Below are 21,121 nucleotides of genomic sequence, written 5' to 3'. Positions count from 1 at the left end.
GTTATTTATTTATTTATTTTGTTTCTCAAAGGTTATTTTTTGACCTGGATACAAATGCAGTCCAACCAATGGGATTGTTTGTCCCGCCTTGTTTTTCATGTTTGGTTGCGCTGCTAAGGCTGCTTAGACCACACGCGCCATAGCAGTACCTGTGGGGAAAACGTGGTAGCTGTTGAAACAGCGAAGCTGTTGGTGTCTGCTTGATTAGCCGCCAGATTTGGATAGCCGAAGCTAGTTTTATGAATACGAAGTGCTTTGCACTGGTCAGGTTTTTTTGAGTTGGAGAAAGGAGCCGAGACTCCTCGGAGAACATTGGATTACAGACTTTGTGGAAATCCGCAGAAGAGGAATAATTTTCCATTGCAATGGATGGCGAGCCACAGCCCATTTGGAATTGAATCTTGAAGTCTGGTTGCCTGAACTGTGGTAGGACAAAACAGTGCAAACCATACATCGATCGTGGACTGAACTCACACCAATAACTCACCAGATCACCAAACAGGCCCGATCTGGATCCTATTGACACTTTAAAAGACCCGGGTCTAACATTCTTTTCTTTTTTATTTTGGGTATCTGTGCGCGCACACACAATTTTGGTTGTTATTGTAAAGGCAATACAGTGCACAAATTTCAAATACAGTTAAACTATTGCTTCATCATTTGCAGTTGTGTTTTCATTGTGGTTACCCATCCTCTGGGCTCCTGTCGTTCCTGAAATCTTCTGATTTGCCCATTGTTTATATATTTTGTTACATACTGGTTACAAGAGCCATCACTTTTCAGGCCCCTCTCTGTGGAACCAGCTCCCACTTTGTATTCGGGACACAGACACTTGCTCTCATTTTTGAATTAAGCGTAAAACCTTTTTGCCAAAGTCCAATAACTTGAAAGAGGAGCCAAAGACGTCCTCGTCCCAGATTCGTCCCAAGACAGATTCACACCTATTCTCACCTTGTCTGCTGTGACCTGAAGAACTCGCGTGACCATTGCGACTCGCAAGGTGATAAAAGTCACGCAAGAGTTTAAATGCGTGAGAGGCCACACTTGAGTAGCAAAGAAGCTTTGCTGATGAGATTAAATGTGCAGTTGCATGAAAGCACTAGTCTTTTTAGTGATCTACCTTTTGACCAGTTTAGAACCTGACAAGCGAGTAATCACAATGCCCACCTTGTTAATTGTCCTGAAAATCTGTATAAGCCGGACAATGAATCAGTGATGTTGCAGTCTTTCACAGCGATGGTGGTATAGTGGCAAGCATAGCTGCCTTCCAAGCAGTTGACCCGGGTTCGATTCCCGGCCATCGAAGTTGCCACTCGCAGTGCTATTCGAGCATGTGGGCTGCGTACTATTTTACACTAAAAACGTTCTCCGCTCTTTCTGCAAATGCTTACAATGTCAGGCCAGGTGCATTCTTCATCGGCCTCGCTGCTACCGTTTGCTGTGGAAAGACACTGTTCACACAGGCTTTGAGTTCTCATCACTGTTAGGTATTTTAGTACCATGGTAGCATTTACTGGATATTGTTTTATAGTGACATTATACAGGAAAACTCTGTCATTCAATAAGGCCCCTTTGTTTTAGTTATTTTTCTCTTTGACCCAAGAATTGATGTGTGAGAATCACAGGCTGGTACAAGGTTGAAATACCACAGAGATCACTCCCTCAGCTACATTAGTTTCTTAATCTTTTAGACGCCTGTTGAAGGCCAAATGGTTTGTTTCAGATTTCACTAATGTAAGAACTCTTCGTTTTGTGCCTTGAAAATATGTCGCTGAGATAATCACAATTATAGCTGAACTGATAAACTACACAAAGGATGCTTCTTCACCCATGGGCAGGAAGACGCTGCCTTATCTTGGTCTGTACTGGTTTAAACTGATAAATCTGCTGTCTCATGAATTTTACCCTCTATATAAACTGTTGTACTTGTGAATAAAGTTGAGTCAATTTGGGAAGACAACCTGAAGCAGTCTCTGTTTTCTTGTTCTCCCAAGCTGCTCCCGAGCTCGTACTAACACGCTGAATGGCATGCTTGAATATTACTTGAGAATATACTTGACTGTGTTACAGACTAAGGGACATTCTCTGCTGATAGGTGAAGGTACATTCTCTGCTGATAGACGTCCACGCCTCGAAGGAAGTCGATCCACGGATTAGGCCCTGGAAACCGTTTCCTTCAATCACTTCATACCTCTACCTTCTTACATGAAACTGTGATTGGACACGCTACTTCTTCATAAAGACACCCAGTCCCACTTTAAATATTGTGCTCAATGTTTGGAATGAAGATAACATTTTACTAACCATGTACTGATCAGCTCTTTGCGGTGGCAAAATCATCAGCTGTGTGTGTTACTGTTCATGCAAACAAGCAAGCTAATGTCAGCCAGCTAGCTTCAACCGCAGCTGTGCTGCACCAATCTCACGGAACTGCAAAACCACAAGCTTTCGCACCAAAGTCATGCAGCTACCGCATTTACAATCCAGCGTGACCGTTGTTGTGCACATCCTACTTGAAAGATGTGTGGCGTAGGACTTTGTAGGACGTATGTCTTTCAAGTATGTAGTTCCACAGCCCAATGTGGTTGTTGTGGCCGAGCGGTCAAGGCGATGGACTTGAAATCCATTGGGGTCTCCCCGCACAGGTTCGAATCCTGTCGACAACGCTCAGCTTTTTTGCGCCAGTCCAGACGTTGATTTGAGAAGAAGGCATGGAGATCACCTGAGAAGGTGCCAGGAGAAAGAGCCAGGCCTTTGCTTGTGAAAATAGAGCACGCAGAAGCAATGGACCCAGCTATGTCCTGACAAAATTAGGCACATATTCAGTAAACATGGCATCCTTCAATTGCTCTCTTAGCCACCCCACACGTGCCCCCATGTAGTCGTCCAGGATCCAGTCTGAGTACCGCCAATGACTCATGCGTCTGACAAATGCTCATTGCTTTGCAAGAGGACTGGGATCGGGATTGGAGGCACAGCGCATTTCACCGGGAATGGGACAACAGCAGAAATAGCTTCAAACATTACTGCATGAAAAGCACAAGGAGTGGACACATTTCATTGTTTGGAACACTGCTTTTCACTACAGCTCTTTGCATGTAAAAACTTTGCTCTTCTCCACAGCTGGCTGACAGACACGCAAAAGCGCAAGCAAGAGTGGCCACAGACCCACTATGCCGGCCTTTGTACACTCTCTCCATCTAATGATAGAGAGGAAGGATACATTCACTACTTCTAGCCTCCACTATTCAAATTCAGTATTTTCACAGTGTCCTAAAAGCTTCCTGAAAAGCCTTTACACTGTTTTCCAAAACGCTGCATCCAGAGCACAGTCAGGGACTGGAAGGACAGAGTAGATTTCCCCCATATGGACTTCTCTCTTCATTGGCTCCCAATTAAATCCCAAATAAAAATCCAAATACTTGCCCTCACACACAAGTTCTTGAATAATCACCACCAATTTTGTCTACAAGATCTCACAGTGCCATATCATCCCAACAGAGTGCTTTGCTCTCAGACTGCTGGCTTCCGAGGGGATTTTAAAGTGCAATGGAAGGCAGAGCCATCACTTTTCAGGCCCCTCTCTGTGGAACCAGCTCCCACTTTGTATTCGGGACACAGACACTTGCTCTCATTTTTGAATGAAGCGTAAAACCTTTTTGCCAAAGTCCAATAACTTGAAAGAAGAGCCAAAGACGTCCTCGTCCCAGATTCGTCCCAAGACAGATTCACACCTATTCTCACCTTGTCTGCTGTGACCTGAAGAACTCGCGTGACCATTGCGACTCTCAAGGTGCTAAAAATCACGCAAGAGTTTAAATGCGTGAGAGGCCACACTTGAGTAGCAAAGAAGCTTTGCTGATGAGATTAAATGTGCAGTTGCATGAAAGCACTAGTCTTTTTAGTGATCTACCTTTTGACCAGTTTAGAACCTGACAAGCGAGTAATCACAATGCCCACCTTGTTAATTGTCCTGAAAATCTGTATAAGCCGGACAATGAATCAGTGATGTTGTAGTCTTTCACAGCGATGGTGGTATAGTGGCGAGCATAGCTACCTTCCAAGCAGTTGACCCGGGTTCGATTCCCGCCCATCGCAGTTGCCACTCGCAGTGCTGTTCAAGCATGTGGGCTGCGTACTATTTTACACTAAAAACGTTCTCCGCTCTTTTTGCAAATGCTTACAATGTCAGGCCAGGTGCATTCTTCATCGGCCTCGCTGCTACCGTTTGCTGTGGAAAGACACTGTTCACACAGGCTTTGAGTTCTCATCACTGTTAGGTATTTTAGTACCATGGTAGCATTTACTGGATATTGTTTTATAGTGACATTATACAGGAAAACTCTGTCATTCAATAAGGCCCCTTTGTTTTAGTTATTTTTCTCTTTGACCCAAGAATTGATGTGTGAGAATCACAGGCTGGTACAAGGTTGAAATACCACAGAGATCACTCCCTCAGCTACATTAGTTTCTTAATCTTTTAGACGCCTGTTGAAGGCCAAATGGTTTGTTTCAGATTTCACTAATGTAAGAACTCTTCGTTTTGTGCCTTGAAAATATGTCGCTGAGATAATCACAATTATAGCTGAACTGATAAACTACACAAAGGATGCTTCTTCACCCATGGGCAGGAAGACGCTGCCTTATCTTGGTCTGTACTGGTTTAAACTGATAAATCTGCTGTCTCATGAATTTTACCCTCTATATAAACTGTTGTACTTGTGAATAAAGTTGAGTCAATTTGGGAAGACAACCTGAAGCAGTCTCTGTTTTCTTGTTCTCCCAAGCTGCTCCCGAGCTCGTACTAACACGCTGAATGGCATGCTTGAATATTACTTGAGAATATACTTGACTGTGTTACAGACTAAGGGACATTCTCTGCTGATAGGTGAAGGTACATTCTCTGCTGATAGACGTCCACGCCTCGAAGGAAGTCGATCCACGGATTAGGCCCTGGAAACCGTTTCCTTCAATCACTTCATACCTCTACCTTCTTACATGAAACTGTGATTGGACACGCTACTTCTTCATAAAGACACCCAGTCCCACTTTAAATATTGTGCTCAATGTTTGGAATGAAGATAACATTTTACTAACCATGTACTGATCAGCTCTTTGCGGTGGCAAAATCGTCAGCTGTGTGTGTTACTGTTCATGCAAACAAGCAAGCTAATGTCAGCCAGCTAGCTTCAACCGCAGCTGTGCTGCACCAATCTCACGGAACTGCAAAACCACAAGCTTTCGCACCAAAGTCATGCAGCTACCGCATTTACAATCCAGTGTGGCCGTTGTTGTGCACATCCTACTTGAAAGATGTGTGGCGTAGGACTTGGAAGACGTATGTCTTTCAAGTATGTAGTTCCACAGCCCAATGTGGTTGTTGTGGCCGAGCGGTCAAGGCGATGGACTAGAAAACCATTGGGGTCTCCCCGCACAGGTTCGAATCCTGTCGACAACGGTCAGCTGTTTTGCGCCAGTCCAGACGTTGATTTGAGAAGAAGGCATGGAGATCACCTGAGAAGGTGCCAGGAGAAAGAGCCAGGCCTTTGCTTGTGAAAATAGAGCACGCAGAAGCAATGGACCCAGCTATGTCCTGACAAAATTAGGCACATATTCAGTAAACATGGCATCCTTCAATTGGTCTCTTAGCCACCCCACACGTGCCCCCGTGTAGTCGTCCAGGATCCAGTCTGAGTACCGCCAATGACTCATGCGTCTGACAAATGCTCATTGCTTTGCAAGAGGATCGGGATTGGAGGCACAGCGCATTTCACCGGGAATGGGACAACAGCAGAAATAGCTTCAAACATTACTGCATGAAAAGCACAAGGAGTGGACACATTTCATTGTTTGGAACACTGCTTTTCACTACAGCTCTTTGCATGTAAAAACTTTGCTCTTCTCCACAGCTGGCTGACAGACATGCAAAAGCGCAAGCAAGAGTGGCCACAGACCCACTATGCCGGCCTTTGTACACTCTCTCCATCTAATGATAGAGAGGAAGGATACATTCACTACTTCTAGCCTCCACTATTCAAATTCAGTATTTTCACAGTGTCCTAAAAGCTTCCTGAAAAGCCTTTACACTGTTTTCCAAAACGCTGCATCCAGAGCACAGTCAGGGACTGGAAGGACAGAGTAGATTTCCCCCATATGGACTTCTCTCTTCATTGGCTCCCAATTAAATCCCAAATAAAAATCCAAATACTTGCCCTCACACACAAGGTCTTGAATAATCACCACCAATTTTGTCTACAAGAGCTCACAGTGCCATATCATCCCAACATAGTGCTTTGCTCTCAGACTGCTGGCTTCCGAGGGGATTTTAAAGTGCAATGGAAGGCAGAGCCATCACTTTTCAGGCCCCTCTCTGTGGAACCAGCTCCCACTTTGTATTCGGGACACAGACACTTGCTCTCATTTTTGAATTAAGCGTAAAACCTTTTTGCCAAAGTCCAATAACTTGAAAGAGGAGCCAAAGACGTCCTCGTCCCAGATTCGTCCCAAGACAGATTCACACCTATTCTCACCTTGTCTGCTGTGACCTGAAGAACTCGCGTGACCATTGCGACTCTCAAGGTGCTAAAAATCACGCAAGAGTTTAAATGCGTGAGAGGCCACACTTGAGTAGCAAAGAAGCTTTGCTGATGAGATTAAATGTGCAGTTGCATGAAAGCACTAGTCTTTTTAGTGATCTACCTTTTGACCAGTTTAGAACCTGACAAGCGAGTAATCACAATGCCCACCTTGTTAATTGTCCTGAAAATCTGTATAAGCCGGACAATGAATCAGTGATGTTGTAGTCTTTCACAGCGATCGTGGTATAGTGGCGAGCATAGCTTCCTTCCAAGCAGTTGACCCGGGTTCGATTCCCGGCCATCGCAGTTGCCACTCGCAGTGCTGTTCGAGCATGTGGGCTGCGTACTGTTTTACACTAAAAACGTTCTCCGCTCTTTTTGCAAATGCTTACAATGTCAGGCCAGGTGCATTCTTCATCGGCCTCGCTGCTACCGTTTGCTGTGGAAAGACACTGTTCACACAGGCTTTGAGTTCTCATCACTTCATACCTCTACCTTCTTACATGAAACTGTGATTGGACACGCTACTTCTTCATAAAGACACCCAGTCCCACTTTAAATATTGTGCTCAATGTTTGGAATGAAGATAACATTTTACTAACCATGTACTGATCAGCTCTTTGCGGTGGCAAAATCATCAGCTGTGTGTGTTACTGTTCATGCAAACAAGCAAGCTAATGTCAGCCAGCTAGCTTCAACCGCAGCTGTGCTGCACCAATCTCACGGAACTGCAAAACCACAAGCTTTCGCACCAAAGTCATGCAGCTACCGCATTTACAATCCAGTGTGGCCGTTGTTGTGCACATCCTACTTGAAAGATGTGTGGCGTAGGACTTGGAAGACGTATGTCTTTCAAGTATGTAGTTCCACAGCCCAATGTGGTTGTTGTGGCCGAGCGGTCAAGGCGATGGACTAGAAATCCATTGGGGTCTCCCCGCACAGGTTCGAATCCTGTCGACAACGGTCAGCTGTTTTGCGCCAGTCCTGACGTTGATTTGAGAAGAAGGCATGGAGATCACCTGAGAAGGTGCCAGGAGAAAGAGCCAGGCCTTTGCTTGTGAAAATAGAGCACGCAGAAGCAATGGACCCAGCTATGTCCTGACAAAATTAGGCACATATTCAGTAAACATGGCATCCTTCAATTGGTCTCTTAGCCACCCCACACGTGCCCCCGTGTAGTCGTCCAGGATCCAGTCTGAGTACCGCCAATGACTCATGCGTCTGACAAATGCTCATTGCTTTGCAAGAGGACTGGGATCGGGATTGGAGGCACAGCGGATTTCACCGGGAATGGGACAACAGCAGAAATAGCTTCAAACATTACTGCATGAAAAGCACAAGGAGTGGACACATTTCATTGTTTGGAACACTGCTTTTCACTACAGCTCTTTGCATGTAAAAACTTTGCTCTTCTCCACAGCTGGCTGACAGACACGCAAAAGCGCAAGCAAGAGTGGCCACAGACCCACTATGCCGGCCTTTGTACACTCTCTCCATCTAATGATAGAGAGGAAGGATACATTCACTACTTCTAGCCTCCACTATTCAAATTCAGTATTTTCACAGTGTCCTAAAAGCTTCCTGAAAAGCCTTTACACTGTTTTCCAAAACGCTGCATCCAGAGCACAGTCAGGGACTGGAAGGACAGAGTAGATTTCCCCCATATGGACTTCTCTCTTCATTGGCTCCCAATTAAATCCCAAATAAAAATCCAAATACTTGCCCTCACACACAAGGTCTTGAATAATCACCACCAATTTTGTCTACAAGATCTCACAGTGCCATATCATCCCAACAGAGTGCTTTGCTCTCAGACTGCTGGCTTCCGAGGGGATTTTAAAGTGCAATGGAAGGCAGAGCCATCACTTTTCAGGCCCCTCTCTGTGGAACCAGCTCCCACTTTGTATTTGGGACACAGACACTTGCTCTCATTTTTGAATTAAGCGTAAAACCTTTTTGCCAAAGTCCAATAACTTGAAAGAGGAGCCAAAGACGTCCTCGTCCCAGATTCGTCCCAAGACAGATTCACACCTATTCTCACCTTGTCTGCTGTGACCTGAAAAACTCGCGTGACCATTGCGACTCTCAAGGTGCTAAAAATCACGCAAGAGTTTAAATGCGTGAGAGGCCACACTTGAGTAGCAAAGAAGCTTTGCTGATGAGATTAAATGTGCAGTTGCATGAAAGCACTAGTCTTTTTAGTGATCTACCTTTTGACCAGTTTAGAACCTGACAAGTGAGTAATCACAATGCCCACCTTGTTAATTGTCCTGAAAATCTGTATAAGCCGGACAATGAATCAGTGATGTTATAATCTTTCACAGGGATGGTGGTATAGTGGCGAGCATAGCTTCCTTCCAAGCAGTTGACCCGGGTTCGATTCCCGGCCATCGCAGTTGCCACTAGCAGTGCTGTTCGAGCATGTGGGCTGCGTACTATTTTACACTAAAAACGTTCTCCGCTCTTTTTGCAAATGCTTACAATGTCAGGCCAGGTGCATTCTTCATCGGCCTCGCTGCTACCGTTTGCTGTGGAAAGACACTGTTCACACAGGCTTTGAGTTCTCATCACTTCATACCTCTACCTTCTTACATGAAACTGTGATTGGACACGCTACTTCTTCATAAAGACACCCAGTCCCACTTTAAATATTGTGCTCAATGTTTGGAATGAAGATAACATTTTACTAACCATGTACTGATCAGCTCTTTGCGGTGGCAAAATCATCAGCTGTGTGTGTTACTGTTCATGCAAACAAGCAAGCTAATGTCAGCCAGCTAGCTTCAACCGCAGCTGTGCTGCACCAATCTCACGGAACTGCAAAACCACAAGCTTTCGCACCAAAGTCATGCAGCTACCGCATTTACAATCCAGTGTGGCCGTTGTTGTGCACATCCTACTTGAAAGATGTGTGGCGTAGGACTTGGAAGACGTATGTCTTTCAAGTATGTAGTTCCACAGCCCAATGTGGTTGTTGTGGCCGAGCGGTCAAGGCGATGGACTAGAAATCCATTGGGGTCTCCCCGCACAGGTTCGAATCCTGTCGACAACGGTCAGCTGTTTTGCGCCAGTCCTGACGTTGATTTGAGAAGAAGGCATGGAGATCACCTGAGAAGGTGCCAGGAGAAAGAGCCAGGCCTTTGCTTGTGAAAATAGAGCACGCAGAAGCAATGGACCCAGCTATGTCCTGACAAAATTAGGCACATATTCAGTAAACATGGCATCCTTCAATTGGTCTCTTAGCCACCCCACACGTGCCCCCGTGTAGTCGTCCAGGATCCAGTCTGAGTACCGCCAATGACTCATGCGTCTGACAAATGCTCATTGCTTTGCAAGAGGACTGGGATCGGGATTGGAGGCACAGCGGATTTCACCGGGAATGGGACAACAGCAGAAATAGCTTCAAACATTACTGCATGAAAAGCACAAGGAGTGGACACATTTCATTGTTTGGAACACTGCTTTTCACTACAGCTCTTTGCATGTAAAAACTTTGCTCTTCTCCACAGCTGGCTGACAGACACGCAAAAGCGCAAGCAAGAGTGGCCACAGACCCACTATGCCGGCCTTTGTACACTCTCTCCATCTAATGATAGAGAGGAAGGATACATTCACTACTTCTAGCCTCCACTATTCAAATTCAGTATTTTCACAGTGTCCTAAAAGCTTCCTGAAAAGCCTTTACACTGTTTTCCAAAACGCTGCATCCAGAGCACAGTCAGGGACTGGAAGGACAGAGTAGATTCCCCCCATATGGACTTCTCTCTTCATTGGCTCCCAATTAAATCCCAAATAAAAATCCAAATACTTGCCCTCACACACAAGGTCTTGAATAATCACCACCAATTTTGTCTACAAGATCTCACAGTGCCATATCATCCCAACAGAGTGCTTTGCTCTCAGACTGCTGGCTTCCGAGGGGATTTTAAAGTGCAATGGAAGGCAGAGCCATCACTTTTCAGGCCCCTCTCTGTGGAACCAGCTCCCACTTTGTATTTGGGACACAGACACTTGCTCTCATTTTTGAATTAAGCGTAAAACCTTTTTGCCAAAGTCCAATAACTTGAAAGAGGAGCCAAAGACGTCCTCGTCCCAGATTCGTCCCAAGACAGATTCACACCTATTCTCACCTTGTCTGCTGTGACCTGAAGAACTCGCGTGACCATTGCGACTCTCAAGGTGCTAAAAATCACGCAAGAGTTTAAATGCGTGAGAGGCCACACTTGAGTAGCAAAGAAGCTTTGCTGATGAGATTAAATGTGCAGTTGCATGAAAGCACTAGTCTTTTTAGTGATCTACCTTTTGACCAGTTTAGAACCTGACAAGCGAGTAATCACAATGCCCACCTTGTTAATTGTCCTGAAAATCTGTATAAGCCGGACAATGAATCAGTGATGTTGTAGTCTTTCACAGCGATGGTGGTATAGTGGCGAGCATAGCTGCCTTCCAAGCAGTTGACCCGGGTTCGATTCCCGGCCATCGAAGTTGCCACTCGCAGTGCTGTTCGAGCATGTGGGCTGCGTACTATTTTACACTAAAAACGTTCTCCGCTCTTTCTGCAAATGCTTACAATGTCAGGCCAGGTGCATTCTTCATCGGCCTCGCTGCTACCGTTTGCTGTGGAAAGACACTGTTCACACAGGCTTTGAGTTCTCATCACTTCATACCTCTACCTTCTTACATGAAACTGTGATTGGACACGCTACTTCTTCATAAAGACACCCAGTCCCACTTTAAATATTGTGCTCAATGTTTGGAATGAAGATAACATTTTACTAACCATGTACTGATCAGCTCTTTGCGGTGGCAAAATCGTCAGCTGTGTGTGTTACTGTTCATGCAAACAAGCAAGCTAATGTCAGCCAGCTAGCTTCAACCGCAGCTGTGCTGCACCAATCTCACGGAACTGCAAAACCACAAGCTTTCGCACCAAAGTCATGCAGCTACCGCATTTACAATCCAGTGTGGCCGTTGTTGTGCACATCCTACTTGAAAGATGTGTGGCGTAGGTCTTGGAAGACGTATGTCTTTCAAGTATGTAATTCCACAGCCCAATTTGGTTGTTGTGGCCGAGCGGTCAAGGCGATGGACTAGAAATCCATTGGGGTCTCCCCGCACAGGTTCGAATCCTGTCGACAACGGTCAGCTGTTTTGCGCCAGTCCAGACGTTGATTTGAGAAGAAGGCATGGAGATCACCTGAGAAGGTGCCAGGAGAAAGAGCCAGGCCTTTGCTTGTGAAAATAGAGCACGCAGAAGCAATGGACCCAGCTATGTCCTGACAAAATTAGGCACATATTCAGTAAACATGGCATCCTTCAATTGGTCTCTTAGCCACCCCACACGTGCCCCCGTGTAGTCGTCCAGGATCCAGTCTGAGTACCGCCAATGACTCATGCGTCTGACAAATGCTCATTGCTTTGCAAGAGGACTGGGATCGGGATTGGAGGCACAGCGGATTTCACCGGGAATGGGACAACAGCAGAAATAGCTTCAAACATTACTGCATGAAAAGCACAAGGAGTGGACACATTTCATTGTTTGGAACACTGCTTTTCACTACAGCTCTTTGCATGTAAAAACTTTGCTCTTCTCCACAGCTGGCTGACAGACACGCAAAAGCGCAAGCAAGAGTGGCCACAGACCCACTATGCCGGCCTTTGTACACTCTCTCCATCTAATGATAGAGAGGAAGGATACATTCACTACTTCTAGCCTCCACTATTCAAATTCAGTATTTTCACAGTGTCCTAAAAGCTTCCTGAAAAGCCTTTACACTGTTTTCCAAAACGCTGCATCCAGAGCACAGTCAGGGACTGGAAGGACAGAGTAGATTCCCCCCATATGGACTTCTCTCTTCATTGGCTCCCAATTAAATCCCAAATAAAAATCCAAATACTTGCCCTCACACACAAGGTCTTGAATAATCACCACCAATTTTGTCTACAAGATCTCACAGTGCCATATCATCCCAACAGAGTGCTTTGCTCTCAGACTGCTGGCTTCCGAGGGGATTTTAAAGTGCAATGGAAGGCAGAGCCATCACTTTTCAGGCCCCTCTCTGTGGAACCAGCTCCCACTTTGTATTTGGGACACAGACACTTGCTCTCATTTTTGAATTAAGCGTAAAAACTTTTTGCCAAAGTCCAATAACTTGAAAGAGGAGCCAAAGACGTCCTCGTCCCAGATTCGTCCCAAGACAGATTCACACCTATTCTCACCTTGTCTGCTGTGACCTGAAGAACTCGCGTGACCATTGCGACTCTCAAGGTGCTAAAAATCACGCAAGAGTTTAAATGCGTGAGAGGCCACACTTGAGTAGCAAAGAAGCTTTGCTGATGAGATTAAATGTGCAGTTGCATGAAAGCACTAGTCTTTTTAGTGATCTACCTTTTGACCAGTTTAGAACCTGACAAGCGAGTAATCACAATGCCCACCTTGTTAATTGTCCTGAAAATCTGTATAAGCCGGACAATGAATCAGTGATGTTGTAGTCTTTCACAGCGATGGTGGTATAGTGGCGAGCATAGCTGCCTTCCAAGTAGTTGACCCGGGTTCGATTCCCGGCCATCGCAGTTGCCACTCGCAGTGCTGTTCGAGCATGTGGGCTGCGTACTATTTTACACTAAAAACGTTCTCCGCTCTTTTTGCAAATGCTTACAATGTCAGGCCAGGTGCATTCTTCATCGGCCTCGCTGCTACCGTTTGCTGTGGAAAGACACTGTTCACACAGGCTTTGAGTTCTCATCACTTCATACCTCTACCTTCTTACATGAAACTGTGATTGGACACGCTACTTCTTCATAAAGACACCCAGTCCCACTTTAAATATTGTGCTCAATGTTTGGAATGAAGATAACATTTTACTAACCATGTACTGATCAGCTCTTTGCGGTGGCAAAATCATCAGCTGTGTGTGTTACTGTTCATGCAAACAAGCAAGCTAATGTCAGCCAGCTAGCTTCAACCGCAGCTGTGCTGCACCAATCTCACGGAACTGCAAAACCACAAGCTTTCGCACCAAAGTCATGCAGCTACCGCATTTACAATCCAGAGTGGCCGTTGTTGTGCACATCCTACTTGAAAGATGTGTGGCGTAGGACTTGGAAGACGTATGTCTTTCAAGTATGTAGTTCCACAGCCCAATGTGGTTGTTGTGGCCGAGCGGTCAAGGCGATGGGCTAGAAATCCATTGGGGTCTCCCCGCACAGGTTCGAATCCTGTCGACAACGGTCAGCTGTTTTGCGCCAGTCCAGACGTTGATTTGAGAAGAAGGCATGGAGATCACCTGAGAAGGTGCCAGGAGAAAGAGCCAGGCCTTTGCTTGTGAAAATAGAGCACGCAGAAGCAATGGACCCAGCTATGTCCTGACAAAATTAGGCACATATTCAGTAAACATGGCATCCTTCAATTGGTCTCTTAGCCACCCCACACGTGCCCCCGTGTAGTCGTCCAGGATCCAGTCTGAGTACCGCCAATGACTCATGCGTCTGACAAATGCTCATTGCTTTGCAAGAGGACTGGGATCGGGATTGGAGGCACAGCGGATTTCACCGGGAATGGGACAACAGCAGAAATAGCTTCAAACATTACTGCATGAAAAGCACAAGGAGTGGACACATTTCATTGTTTGGAACACTGCTTTTCACTACAGCTCTTTGCATGTAAAAACTTTGCTCTTCTCCACAGCTGGCTGACAGACACGCAAAAGCGCAAGCAAGAGTGGCCACAGACCCACTATGCCGGCCTTTGTACACTCTCTCCATCTAATGATAGAGAGGAAGGATACATTCACTACTTCTAGCCTCCACTATTCAAATTCAGTATTTTCACAGTGTCCTAAAAGCTTCCTGAAAAGCCTTTACACTGTTTTCCAAAACGCTGCATCCAGAGCACAGTCAGGGACTGGAAGGACAGAGTAGATTTCCCCCATATGGACTTCTCTCTTCATTGGCTCCCAATTAAATCCCAAATAAAAATCCAAATACTTGCCCTCACACACAAGGTCTTGAATAATCACCACCAATTTTGTCTACAAGATCTCACAGTGCCATATCATCCCAACAGAGTGCTTTGCTCTCAGACTGCTGGCTTCCGAGGGGATTTTAAAGTGCAATGGAAGGCAGAGCCATCACTTTTCAGGCCCCTCTCTGTGGAACCAGCTCCCACTTTGTATTTGGGACACAGACACTTGCTCTCATTTTTGAATTAAGCGTAAAACCTTTTTGCCAAAGTCCAATAACTTGAAAGAGGAGCCAAAGACGTCCTCGTCCCAGATTCGTCCCAAGACAGATTCACACCTATTCTCACCTTGTCTGCTGTGACCTGAAGAACTCGCGTGACCATTGCGACTCTCAAGGTGCTAAAAATCACGCAAGAGTTTAAATGCGTGAGAGGCCACACTTGAGTAGCAAAGAAGCTTTGCTGATGAGATTAAATGTGCAGTTGCATGAAAGCACTAGTCTTTTTAGTGATCTACCTTTTGACCAGTTTAGAACCTGACAAGCGAGTAATCACAATGCCCACCTTGTTAATTGTCCTGAAAATCTGTATAAGCCGGACAATGAATCAGTGATGTTGTAGTCTTTCACAGCGATGGTGGTATAGTGGCGAGCATAGCTACCTTCCAAGCAGTTGACCCGGGTTCGATTCCCGGCCATCGAAGTTGCCACTCGCAGTGCTGTTCAAGCATGTGGGCTGCGTACTATTTTACACTAAAAACGTTCTCCGCTCTTTCTGCAAATGCTTACAATGTCAGGCCAGGTGCATTCTTCATCGGCCTCGCTGCTACCGTTTGCTGTGGAAAGACACTGTTCACACAGGCTTTGAGTTCTCATCACTTCATACCTCTACCTTCTTACATGAAACTGTGATTGGACACGCTACTTCTTCATAAAGACACCCAGTCCCACTTTAAATATTGTGCTCAATGTTTGGAATGAAGATAACATTTTACTAACCATGTACTGATCAGCTCTTTGCGGTGGCAAAATCATCAGCTGTGTGTGTTACTGTTCATGCAAACAAGCAAGCTAATGTCAGCCAGCTAGCTTCAACCGCAGCTGTGCTGCACCAATCTCACGGAACTGCAAAACCACAAGCTTTCGCACCAAAGTCATGCAGCTACCGCATTTACAATCCAGAGTGGCCGTTGTTGTGCACATCCTACTTGAAAGATGTGTGGCGTAGGACTTGGAAGACGTATGTCTTTCAAGTATGTAGTTCCACAGCCCAATGTGGTTGTTGTGGCCGAGCGGTCAAGGCGATGGGCTAGAAATCCATTGGGGTCTCCCCGCACAGGTTCGAATCCTGTCGACAACGGTCAGCTGTTTTGCGCCAGTCCAGACGTTGATTTGAGAAGAAGGCATGGAGATCACCTGAGAAGGTGCCAGGAGAAAGAGCCAGGCCTTTGCTTGTGAAAATAGAGCACGCAGAAGCAATGGACCCAGCTATGTCCTGACAAAATTAGGCACATATTCAGTAAACATGGCATCCTTCAATTGGTCTCTTAGCCACCCCACACGTGCCCCCGTGTAGTCGTCCAGGATCCAGTCTGAGTACCGCCAATGACTCATGCGTCTGACAAATGCTCATTGCTTTGCAAGAGGACTGGGATCGGGATTGGAGGCACAGCGGATTTCACCGGGAATGGGACAACAGCAGAAATAGCTTCAAACATTACTGCATGAAAAGCACAAGGAGTGGACACATTTCATTGTTTGGAACACTGCTTTTCACTACAGCTCTTTGCATGTAAAAACTTTGCTCTTCTCCACAGCTGGCTGACAGACACGCAAAAGCGCAAGCAAGAGTGGCCACAGACCCACTATGCCGGCCTTTGTACACTCTCTCCATCTAATGATAGAGAGGAAGGATACATTCACTACTTCTAGCCTCCACTATTCAAATTCAGTATTTTCACAGTGTCCTAAAAGCTTCCTGAAAAGCCTTTACACTGTTTTCCAAAACGCTGCATCCAGAGCACAGTCAGGGACTGGAAGGACAGAGTAGATTTCCCCCATATGGACTTCTCTCTTCATTGGCTCCCAATTAAATCCCAAATAAAAATCCAAATACTTGCCCTCACACACAAGGTCTTGAATAATCACCACCAATTTTGTATACAAGATCTCACAGTGCCATATCATCCCAACAGAGTGCTTTGCTCTCAGACTGCTGGCTTCCGAGGGGATTTTAAAGTGCAATGGAAGGCAGAGCCATCACTTTTCAGGCCCCTCTCTGTGGAACCAGCTCCCACTTTGTATTTGGGACACAGACACTTGCTCTCATTTTTGAATTAAGCGTAAAACCTTTTTGCCAAAGTCCAATAACTTGAAAGAGGAGCCAAAGACGTCCTCGTCCCAGATTCGTCCCAAGACAGATTCACACCTATTCTCACCTTGTCTGCTGTGACCTGAAGAACTCGCGTGACCATTGCGACTCTCAAGGTGCTAAAAATCACGCAAGAGTTTAAATGCGTGAGAGGCCACACTTGAGTAGCAAAGAAGCTTTGCTGATGAGATTAAATGTGCAGTTGCATGAAAGCACTAGTCTTTTTAGTGATCTACCTTTTGACCAGTTTAGAACCTGACAAGCGAGTAATCACAATGCCCACCTTGTTAATTGTCCTGAAAATCTGTATAAGCCGGACAATGAATCAGTGATGTTGTAGTCTTTCACAGCGATGGTGGTATAGTGGCGAGCATAGCTACCTTCCAAGCAGTTGACCCGGGTTCGATTCCCGGCCATCGAAGTTGCCACTCGCAGTGCTGTTCAAGCATGTGGGCTGCGTACTATTTTACACTAAAAACGTTCTCCGCTCTTTCTGCAAATGCTTACAATGTCAGGCCAGGTGCATTCTTCATCGGCCTCGCTGCTACCGTTTGCTGTGGAAAGACACTGTTCACACAGGCTTTGAGTTCTCATCACTTCATACCTCTACCTTCTTACATGAAACTGTGATTGGACACGCTACTTCTTCATAAAGACACCCAGTCCCACTTTAAATATTGTGCTCAATGTTTGGAATGAAGATAACATTTTACTAACCATGTACTGATCAGCTCTTTGCGGTGGCAAAATCATCAGCTGTGTGTGTTACTGTTCATGCAAACAAGCAAGCTAATGTCAGCCAGCTAGCTTCAACCGCAGCTGTGCTGCACCAATCTCACGGAACTGCAAAACCACAAGCTTTCGCACCAAAGTCATGCAGCTACCGCATTTACAATCCAGCGTGGCCGTTGTTGTGCACATCCTACTTGAAAGATGTGTGGAGTAGGACTTTGTAGGACGTATGTCTTTCAAGTATGTAGTTCCACAGCCCAATGTGGTTGTTGTGGCCGAGCGGTCAAGGCGATGGACTAGAAATCCATTGGGGTCTCCCCGCACAGGTTCGAATCCTGTTGACAACGGTGAGCTTTTTTGCGGCAGTCCTGACGTTGATTTGAGAAGAAGGCATGGAGATCACCTGAGAAGGTGCCAGGAGAAAGAGCCAGGCCTTTGCTTGTGAAAATAGAGCACGCAGAAGCAATGGACCCAGCTATGTCCTGACAAAATTAGGCACATATTCAGTAAACATGGCATCCTTCAATTGGTCTCTTAGCCACCCCACACGTGCCCCCGTGTAGTCGTCCAGGATCCAGTCTGAGTACCGCCAATGACTCATGCGTCTGACAAATGCTCATTGCTTTGCAAGAGGACTGGGATCGGGATTGGAGGCACAGCGGATTTCACCGGGAATGGGACAACAGCAGAAATAGCTTCAAACATTACTGCATGAAAAGCACAAGGAGTGGACACATTTCATTGTTTGGAACACTGCTTTTCACTACAGCTCTTTGCATGTAAAAACTTTGCTCTTCTCCACAGCTGGCTGACAGACACGCAAAAGCGCAAGCAAGAGTGGCCACAGACCCACTATGCCGGCCTTTGTACACTCTCTCCATCTAATGATAGAGAGGAAGGATACATTCACTACTTCTAGCCTCCACTATTCAAATTCAGTATTTTCACAGTGTCCTAAAAGCTTCCTGAAAAGCCTTTACACTGTTTTCCAAAACGCTGCATCCAGAGCACAGTCAGGGACTGGAAGGACAGAGTAGATTTCCCCCATATGGACTTCTCTCTTCATTGGCTCCCAATTAAATCCCAAATAAAAATCCAAATACTTGCCCTCACACACAAGGTCTTGAATAATCACCACCAATTTTGTCTACAAGATCTCACAGTGCCATATCATCCCAACAGAGTGCTTTGCTCTCAGACTGCTGGCTTCCGAGGGGATTTTAAAGTGCAATGGAAGGCAGAGCCATCACTTTTCAGGCCCCTCTCTGTGGAACCAGCTCCCACTTTGTATTCGGGACACAGACACTTGCTCTCATTTTTGAATTAAGCGTAAAACCTTTTTGCCAAAGTCCAATAACTTGAAAGAAGAGCCAAAGACGTCCTCGTCCCAGATTCGTCCCAAGACAGATTCACACCTATTCTCACCTTGTCTGCTGTGACCTGAAGAACTCGCGTGACCATTGCGACTCTCAAGGTGCTAAAAATCACGCAAGAGTTTAAATGCGTGAGAGGCCACACTTGAGTAGCAAAGAAGCTTTGCTGATGAGATTAAATGTGCAGTTGCATGAAAGCACTAGTCTTTTTAGTGATCTACCTTTTGACCAGTTTAGAACCTGACAAGCGAGTAATCACAATGCCCACCTTGTTAATTGTCCTGAAAATCTGTATAAGCCGGACAATGAATCAGTGATGTTGTAGTCTTTCACAGCGATGGTGGTATAGTGGCGAGCATAGCTGCCTTCCAAGCAGTTGACCCGGGTTCGATTCCCGGCCATCGCAGTTGCCACTCGCAGTGCTGTTCGAGCATGTGGGCTGCGTACTATTTTACACTAAAAACGTTCTCCGCTCTTTTTGCAAATGCTTACAATGTCAGGCCAGGTGCATTCTTCATCGGCCTCGCTGCTACCGTTTGCTGTGGAAAGACACTGTTCACACAGGCTTTGAGTTCTCATCACTTCATACCTCTACCTTCTTACATGAAACTGTGATTGGACACGCTACTTCTTCATAAAGACACCCAGTCCCACTTTAAATATTGTGCTCAATGTTTGGAATGAAGATAACATTTTACTAACCATGTACTGATCAGCTCTTTGCGGTGGCAAAATCATCAGCTGTGTGTGTTACTGTTCATGCAAACAAGCAAGCTAATGTCAGCCAGCTAGCTTCAACCGCAGCTGTGCTGCACCAATCTCACGGAACTGCAAAACCACAAGCTTTCGCACCAAAGTCATGCAGCTACCGCATTTACAATCCAGAGTGGCCGTTGTTGTGCACATCCTACTTGAAAGATGTGTGGCGTAGGACTTGGAAGACGTATGTCTTTCAAGTATGTAGTTCCACAGCCCAATGTGGTTGTTGTGGCCGAGCGGTCAAGGCGATGGACTAGAAATCCATTGGGGTCTCCCCGCACAGGTTCGAATCCTGTCGACAACGGTCAGCTGTTTTGCGCCAGTCCAGACGTTGATTTGAGAAGAAGGCATGGAGATCACCTGAGAAGGTGCCAGGAGAAAGAGCCAGGCCTTTGCTTGTGAAAATAGAGCACGCAGAAGCAATGGACCCAGCTATGTCCTGACAAAATTAGGCACATATTCAGTAAACATGGCATCCTTCAATTGCTCTCTTAGCCACCCCACACGTGCCCCCGTGTAGTCGTCCAGGATCCAGTCTGAGTACCGCCAATGACTCATGCGTCTGACAAATGCTCATTGCTTTGCAAGAGGACTGGGATCGGGATTGGAGGCACAGCGGATTTCACCGGGAATGGGACAACAGCAGAAATAGCTTCAAACATTACTGCATGAAAAGCACAAGGAGTGGACACATTTCATTGTTTGGAACACTGCTTTTCACTACAGCTCTTTGCATGTAAAAACTTTGCTCTTCTCCACAGCTGGCTGACAGACACGCAAAAGCGCAAGCAAGAGTGGCCACAGACCCACTATGCCGGCCTTTGTACACTCTCTCCATCTAATGATAGAGAGGAAGGATACATTCACTACTTCTAGCCTCCACTATTCAAATTCAGTATTTTCACAGTGTCCTAAAAGCTTCCTGAAAAGCCTTTACACTGTTTTCCAAAACGCTGCATCCAGAGCACAGTCAGGGACTGGAAGGACAGAGTAGATTTCCCCCATATGGACTTCTCTCTTCATTGGCTCCCAATTAAATCCCAAATAAAAATCCAAATACTTGCCCTCACACACAAGGTCTTGAATAATCACCACCAATTTTGTCTACAAGATCTCACAGTGCCATATCATCCCAACAGAGTGCTTTGCTCTCAGACTGCTGGCTTCCGAGGGGATTTTAAAGTGCAATGGAAGGCAGAGCCATCACTTTTCAGGCCCCTCTCTGTGGAACCAGCTCCCACTTTGTATTCGGGACACAGACACTTGCTCTCATTTTTGAATGAAGCGTAAAACCTTTTTGCCAAAGTCCAATAACTTGAAAGAAGAGCCAAAGACGTCCTCGTCCCAGA

The 21,121-nt window shown here is 45.9% G+C and overlaps 14 non-coding genes across 14 annotated transcripts; all 14 read left to right on the top strand.

Annotated features, from left to right (window-relative positions):
• The first annotated feature begins 1,233 nt into the window (after nt 1-1,233).
• trnag-ucc (transfer RNA glycine (anticodon UCC)) lies at nt 1,234-1,305 on the top strand. Its single transcript has one exon. It is a non-coding gene; the product is annotated as a tRNA-Gly (tRNA).
• Nucleotides 1,306-2,584: 1,279 nt separating this feature from the next.
• trnas-uga (transfer RNA serine (anticodon UGA)) lies at nt 2,585-2,666 on the top strand. The gene has a single exon. It is a non-coding gene; the product is annotated as a tRNA-Ser (tRNA).
• Nucleotides 2,667-4,026: 1,360 nt separating this feature from the next.
• trnag-ucc (transfer RNA glycine (anticodon UCC)) lies at nt 4,027-4,098 on the top strand. The gene has a single exon. It is a non-coding gene; the product is annotated as a tRNA-Gly (tRNA).
• A 1,278-nt stretch (nt 4,099-5,376) lies between these two features.
• trnas-aga (transfer RNA serine (anticodon AGA)) lies at nt 5,377-5,458 on the top strand. The gene has a single exon. It is a non-coding gene; the product is annotated as a tRNA-Ser (tRNA).
• Nucleotides 5,459-7,459: 2,001 nt separating this feature from the next.
• Nucleotides 7,460-7,541, top strand: trnas-aga (transfer RNA serine (anticodon AGA)). Its single transcript has one exon. It is a non-coding gene; the product is annotated as a tRNA-Ser (tRNA).
• A 2,007-nt stretch (nt 7,542-9,548) lies between these two features.
• On the top strand, nt 9,549-9,630 carry trnas-aga (transfer RNA serine (anticodon AGA)). Its single transcript has one exon. It is a non-coding gene; the product is annotated as a tRNA-Ser (tRNA).
• A 1,360-nt stretch (nt 9,631-10,990) lies between these two features.
• On the top strand, nt 10,991-11,062 carry trnag-ucc (transfer RNA glycine (anticodon UCC)). Its single transcript has one exon. It is a non-coding gene; the product is annotated as a tRNA-Gly (tRNA).
• Nucleotides 11,063-11,637: 575 nt separating this feature from the next.
• On the top strand, nt 11,638-11,719 carry trnas-aga (transfer RNA serine (anticodon AGA)). The gene has a single exon. It is a non-coding gene; the product is annotated as a tRNA-Ser (tRNA).
• A 1,360-nt stretch (nt 11,720-13,079) lies between these two features.
• On the top strand, nt 13,080-13,151 carry trnag-ucc (transfer RNA glycine (anticodon UCC)). The gene has a single exon. It is a non-coding gene; the product is annotated as a tRNA-Gly (tRNA).
• A 575-nt stretch (nt 13,152-13,726) lies between these two features.
• Nucleotides 13,727-13,808, top strand: trnas-aga (transfer RNA serine (anticodon AGA)). The gene has a single exon. It is a non-coding gene; the product is annotated as a tRNA-Ser (tRNA).
• A 2,007-nt stretch (nt 13,809-15,815) lies between these two features.
• On the top strand, nt 15,816-15,897 carry trnas-aga (transfer RNA serine (anticodon AGA)). Its single transcript has one exon. It is a non-coding gene; the product is annotated as a tRNA-Ser (tRNA).
• A 2,008-nt stretch (nt 15,898-17,905) lies between these two features.
• On the top strand, nt 17,906-17,987 carry trnas-aga (transfer RNA serine (anticodon AGA)). The gene has a single exon. It is a non-coding gene; the product is annotated as a tRNA-Ser (tRNA).
• Nucleotides 17,988-19,347: 1,360 nt separating this feature from the next.
• On the top strand, nt 19,348-19,419 carry trnag-ucc (transfer RNA glycine (anticodon UCC)). The gene has a single exon. It is a non-coding gene; the product is annotated as a tRNA-Gly (tRNA).
• Nucleotides 19,420-19,994: 575 nt separating this feature from the next.
• trnas-aga (transfer RNA serine (anticodon AGA)) lies at nt 19,995-20,076 on the top strand. Its single transcript has one exon. It is a non-coding gene; the product is annotated as a tRNA-Ser (tRNA).
• The last annotated feature ends 1,045 nt before the right edge of the window (nt 20,077-21,121 follow it).

This window comes from Maylandia zebra, linkage group LG9, assembly GCF_041146795.1.
Source record: "Maylandia zebra isolate NMK-2024a linkage group LG9, Mzebra_GT3a, whole genome shotgun sequence".
NCBI lineage: Eukaryota > Metazoa > Chordata > Actinopteri > Cichliformes > Cichlidae > Maylandia > Maylandia zebra.
This window is presented reverse-complemented; position numbering and strand designations above follow the sequence as displayed.